A 6,663-nucleotide genomic window follows, 5' to 3' on the forward strand; every position below is an offset into this window, starting at 1 on the left:
GTAATATTGAATAGATTTTTTTGTTATAATTGTGGTTGTTGTGCTCACATATTCTGTCTCTCTCCCAGGAGCATAAATGTGTAAGGATGTTTGTGATATGTGTTTGCATCGCATCTTTTTTTTATTTGTTTACATGTATTGGTTTGTCTGTCTTTTTTCTTTGTTCCTATATCCTTTTCCTTTGTGGCTATTAATATTTTAAATTGCTTGCAATAAAATACTAAATTTTTTATTTTTTATATTTTTCATATAAAATGCAATTTGATGTTTTTATGGTCGATTAAAAAATTATTGTATTTATTTTGTGGGCTTGATATCAAAAGATAAATATAAAAGAATGAAGCGCGAATGAATGGTTTGTAAATGATGATTGGTTGGATTGTAATAAAAAAATATATAATCATATGTTTAAAATTTTTTCGCACAAATTATTTTTTCATGAACTATTAAATTGGGTTTGTCGCAACTTTTACGAAGTAAACCCGATAATGTACTACAGACACCATATGTTTTTTTTGAGTACATAAAGACTGTTTCGTGCGACTTTGTCTAATTTTTTATATTCATCAGTAATTCATTTTAAAATACCGATTAAATCTATTGTCAGGAGTGAACTTTTTGAAGGAGATCATATATGGGCCTGGGATTTGATTTTCAACAAACAAATGGTTCTACTAAGAATCCAATAGTTTTAATTTTTCTATTAATAGAGAGATTTAAGTTCACTTTTTTTGGCAGATCATATATAGGCCTGGGATTTGATTCCTATATCGTATTTTCAACAAACAGATGGTTCTACTAAGAATCCAAAAATTTTACTTTTTCTATTTATAGAGAGATTTAAGTTCACTTTTTGAAGCAGATCTTATGTAGGCCTGTGATTTGATTCCTTTATCGTATTGTCAACAAACAGATGGTTCTACTAAGAATCCAAAAATTTTACTTTTTCTATTGATGATGATATAGGATTTATCCTTATTTATATAGCAAAACGAAGGATGTTTAGATTCCTAATAATATCTTTAACAAACAGACCAATGTATCATATTGGAAGGATTGTCTTAAAAGACAAACATTTTATCATTTCCAGTAGGATGGATGGGGGGATCATATGCCTCAGGGGCACATCTATCAAACCCGAATTATTTAGAAAACCGTGTAATCGATTTGTATCTATTTTCAAATATTGTTTTCGTTTATCGATTATCTGTCATTTCTTAAAGTTTGAAAGGTTAGTTTTACATATGATGGTAGGCAGACGAGATTAAATGTTTTTCAAAGGGCCGTAAAACATTTTCACTGTGTAAATTGTTTGTGATAACTTTTTAAATTTTTTCGATTGCAAAAATATATTAGTTAACAGATAATTATTTTTTTCGGTATCATAGTTTGAAGCATGAAAAGATATTAAATTAAACCGCAGATCTGCCCCTGGGGCACATGCGCCAATTGCAAGGAATCTATGCGATGTAGAATAAAATATTTTTAAAATATAGTTGCAAAGTTATTGAAAAAGAAACAATAAATATTTGATTAAAATAACTTAAGTCTGCAACATCACTTCCAAATAAGTTACAAGAAAAAAACATCAAAATAACATCTTGAGAATAGCATACCTTATTTAATAATGAGTGCTCATTATCATCCACATTATTTCATTCAGTTTAAAGGTAACACAAGTGATAAAGAACAAAACAGTTTGGACTAACAGGGGGTTCGTGGTCCGACCTCTGCTGAATACCGTTTATTTATAAATGGCATTCATTTATATTTGGAGTGAAAAACTTAGAAAACAAATCAATGCCTTGGTCCAAATCCCGGCTAGAGATTTTTTTATTTTTTTTTTTTGCTTTCTACGCACAAGCTGGTTAGAGAAGACGGTGGACCATATGCCACCTTTTTTTGGAAGCGATCTCGAGTTAAAGCGACAACACATATTTCTATTTTTTTATTGATTTGGATACTTAGATGTATTGGCTTTAGTTTCATCCATTTTAATCATTTCTATATCATTTTAATGTACATATTTCTTAAACATATTCGAATTGACTAAACGGCGATTCCGCTCCATCCATGGGGTAAATTTACCAAGGGGATGTAGATATTTTAACTCATTAAACAAAGTATAATACAAAAGTCTAAAAATTGCATTTCTTCGGATGTCTTAAACAACACATCCGCAGAAGCTAAAAAAATCACTTAGTTCTACTTTTAAAGTAGTGATAAATATAATTTTTGGAAACTACTTTGTTTTAATTTTGCTGGATAATTGTATAAAACTTTTCACGCACAAAACTAAATCGCTCGACTTTTTATGGACATGACTTCACCACACACCCTCTTTTGACGTATATCGATAATTTTTGATAAAAAAAAAATGGAAAAAGTGATAGGAAGACTGTAGTATATGTTCTTGCCTTGGTTTCAATGTGGAACCTCAACTCCGTTTTGTCTTCCAGTTTAGAGCCATCCGAGCCAGATTTTCGGACTTTCCTCTTCCTTAGGTTTCATATTAACAATAAAAAGAGAGAGTATAAGAACATTTTCGATTAAAAATTTATGAATTGAAGTCAAGAGATCTTAAAAGACGATTTTGTTTAAGTGGAAATGCTTTCCTTGAATACCTGCCTTGTTGATCTTAAATCGCGGCTGTAGTTTTACTTTCATTGGATGAGATGATGGCTATTGCATCTCCCTTGCGTTACTTCCGAGATGAAAAAACATCACTTCCTTTTTCAACCACAGAGAAAAGATGTCCTCGGTTGATTCCCCTATATGTGAAAGAGTTAACAAAAGATCTTATCCTGTCTATACAATTTTCAAGTATTGGTTAATAGTTTCTGATTGAATCTCAAGAATATTTCGGATATTATTATTTTTAAAGGTCAATAACTCTTAAACTATGGCACGAACCTCGACCTTTAAAATTACGCAATTTCAGATGACTTAACAACTGTTAATATAATTGACGAACTTGGTGTGCAGGAGATCGACTGTTAGATGACCTCTGTGTATAGAGTGAAATATAGTGCTAACACTAATGAATGAAAAATATTTAATTTCAGTTCATAAAAATCCATAATCATGTCTATATAGAGCCAACCATTAAGATTTTCCAACATAGTTCAGGCTTAAAAGGACTGTTTTCATCATTTAGAAATACATAAATGTCCCTAATAAAAACCCGACCCCTAATAAAAACTATAGTCCCCTTTAACTATGGAAATCTAAGATATCTTCAATTATCCAAAAATCAAAAATGTTCTTATTTAAATTTAGCTTGAAAATCTTCCTCTACTCTTTGTTTTCTTCAAAATAACATACAACAACAAAACAAAAATTTTCATCTTCATTTCGATTAACTTACTACAATTTCAATTAATTTCCACATAAATACTATCCAAATCCATAGCTAAGTATTTAAAACAATAGCAATTTAAAAGCAACTAAAGTTAAAGATTTTCTGACAGTATAAAGACTCAATCTATACGCCTAACAACTCCCACGCTTAATATAGCAGAAAATAGCTTTAAACGAAGAAAAAAAGTATTTAAAATTATCTTTACCCTGCACCCTATACAAGTGAGTACGCATATTTGTGTTATTGTTTGGTGTTTTGTATACTTATTTTTTTTTTGTGTGAAGTGAATAAAAAAGAAAACGTTAAAGCTTATAACAATACAAATTCAATTAAACAAATACAATAACATTTTTTTTTCGTCAGCGATAAATCCTAGTGATAACTACATAAAACTAAACATTCACATAGAAATTTTCTAATGCCAAAAGCTAGGCAAAGGCAAAACGCACAAGTGCACACAGACACACTCACACATACACAAATATGTACAATATTTGGTAAATACTAAAGGAAATAGAACAAATACAAAGTTATAGCATACAACAACAGTGTAAGTTTGTGTGTATGCGAAGGGGTATTAAGGGATGAGATTCCAAAACCTTCATAGTCTGCTAATTTTCAGAAAGTTGAACATTCGGAACTTTTGGCCATATCCTAGAGTAGCCTATAGAATAAATTATAATCCAATCCAATCAGAAACTCAGTTTCCAGGATATATTTTCTTGGAATTTTTAAAAAATAAAGTGGTCCCGATTTATTGGGATATATTTTCGATGAAAAACTTAAAATAGAAGAGCAGAGTTTAGTATGATTTTTTACTGGTGATCCGTATAGGTGAAAGAGTTAAACTCCTTTCTTTGATAATAAGTATAGTCGCTGCTGTTCCATTGTCGATAAAACCTGGTACCTTTATCATGTAGAACAGGAAGAGTTATCGGTTATTACTTTATTAAAGTCCAATATGGTCCTAAAACTTCATCAGCAGATATTTCTATATTTGCCTTCTGGCAGTAGGAATATAGATATGTTCACCTCGGAAACCAAAATCAATTTAATATATTTTACAAGGACTTCCGGCTGAAATCTGAGATTGTGATTAAGAAGACTGTAGTATATGTTCTTTCCCTGGTTTCAATGTGGAACCTCAACTATGTTTTGTCGCAGGACTTTCCTCTTCCTTCGGTTTCATCTTAATAATAAATAGGAGAGTCTAAGAACATTGAAAGCAACCTTCGATTAAAAATTGATGAATTGAAGTCAGGAGATCTTGAAATACGATTTTGTTTAAGTGAAAATGCTTTCCGTGAACACCTGCTTTGTTGATTTTATTTCACGGTGGTACTTTTACTTTCAATGGGTGAAATGATAAACGACTCGCAACTGCCCATTTCTTCATGTACAAACACTTTTCTCACGTACTTGGGCTATATAATCTCCTGACTATTGCTTCTTCCGAGATGAAAAAACATCACTTCCTTTTACAACTACGCAGATAGGATGTCCTCGGTTGATTCGGCAACAGAACCTTGATATGTAAACGGTAGATCGAAATACGAATTTGTTAAAAACTGTGATAATTCTGCTATGAACAGAGTAAACCCTGAATATTTCCTGATGATACCTTTTATCAATCAATACAACACCCTCATCTTCCGCATACATAGAGTTAGTGAGACGGATATTTTTCTCAAGAAAGTTGTGGGATCACTTTTCATTTATTCAAAAACTTCATTGAAGAAAACATTCGACTCATTCACTTTAGGTATACGGAAGATGGGAAGACCGATCAATTCCTCATCATATACAATTGCCACCCACTGTTGCTTAGTTCCACAGTCACTCCTTTGGCGCATGTATTTTGTTTTAACAACAACAACACCGAATTTTCAACATTATCTTACCACGAGATTGGATTTAAACCAGAGCCACTAAGTGTACTCCAAAGGGACCACTTCATTAACTGGGGCAAGACAAAGTCCGAAACTCGCTGGTGCATGTTATCGGTTCCAGTCTTACCAGATTAGATGATTTTCTGGTTTGACCCCAGATCTAATCATTTCAAAGAAAGGCAATGGATACATTTGACACAAACGTTACTATGATTTGTGTTTGGGTTGCAGACAGATCTGCACTCTAGAACTAATAATTTCAAGGAAAGGCCTTGGGTGCAAAAGAGTGCCAGACTAATCTGCTTTGAGTTCAATTGAATATACATGGAGGCGTAATATTTCATAGTGACAACGCTTTATTACATGTTGCAATACCTAATAGGCTTTACCGCCCGTCCGATTACACTTAGTTTCGTTCGGTCCGAATTGCTCACTTACTTCAGGATAGGATTACAAAATCTATACGATTTTATCCTCAAAAGGAAAACAGTTTTTTAACTTGGAATTCAAAAAATTTAAGAAATCTCAAATTTTAAAGTAATGCTGAGATAAAATTCTTACACTGCTTCTGTTATTTAATAGCTTTGGGAATCACTGTTTAATTTTCTATACTGGAGTTAAAAAACGCTAAAGTTAAAGACCACCCTCTCAGTAGTTCCTTGTCTATACATTTTCGAAAGCTCTTATTTTTGTCGGTTTGTTTTTTATAATTTACAAAATTCAATGATGCACATGAAATGCTTTTCTAACATTTTTAAACGCAACAACCCTCCTTCAATTTTAAAAAAAACATATAAAAAAGTTAAACAAGTAATTATTCATTTCACATGCACTCAAACCTCTAACACAGACTAAAGACACAAAGACTAAAGACACACACACGCACAAATAAATGAACATGGTCTCTAAATAATCTTCATTAATTCAGACACTTTTTTTTCAAAAGTTTAAGGTTCCTTAGCTTCTCCAAAAAAAAAAAATAGATTCTGTTGTTATTTTCTACAATAAATACGCGTGAATACGACAACACTTCCATAAACAACTTAATTGTCTTTTATGGATTTTCGTGGATTTTATTTCTGCATTTGATTTGTTTTGTTTGATTCTTCTCAAAATTTGGTAGGCATTTTTGCATAAATTACAGTAAAAGTTTATCTTTATAATTTCATTTAGTTGTTGCTGTTCTTTATTGTATACTTTTAAATTGGAAAGCAATTGTTTTGGAATTAGTTGAATTAGAAAACGTTTTATTTAATACATGAATTGTTATTGTTGTAGCTGAACGTTTTGCGATAAACTTAATCTAGGGAGGATTTAAATAAATGAAATTAAATGTTAAGTTGTTAAAACGAAACAGAAATATTTAAAGTATTTCTTTTAAAAGTGATTTTTAAATATTCACGAAAAATAAAT

This window comes from Lucilia cuprina, chromosome 4 (assembly GCF_022045245.1).
Source record: "Lucilia cuprina isolate Lc7/37 chromosome 4, ASM2204524v1, whole genome shotgun sequence".
In the NCBI taxonomy this organism is placed as follows: Eukaryota; Metazoa; Arthropoda; class Insecta; order Diptera; family Calliphoridae; genus Lucilia; species Lucilia cuprina.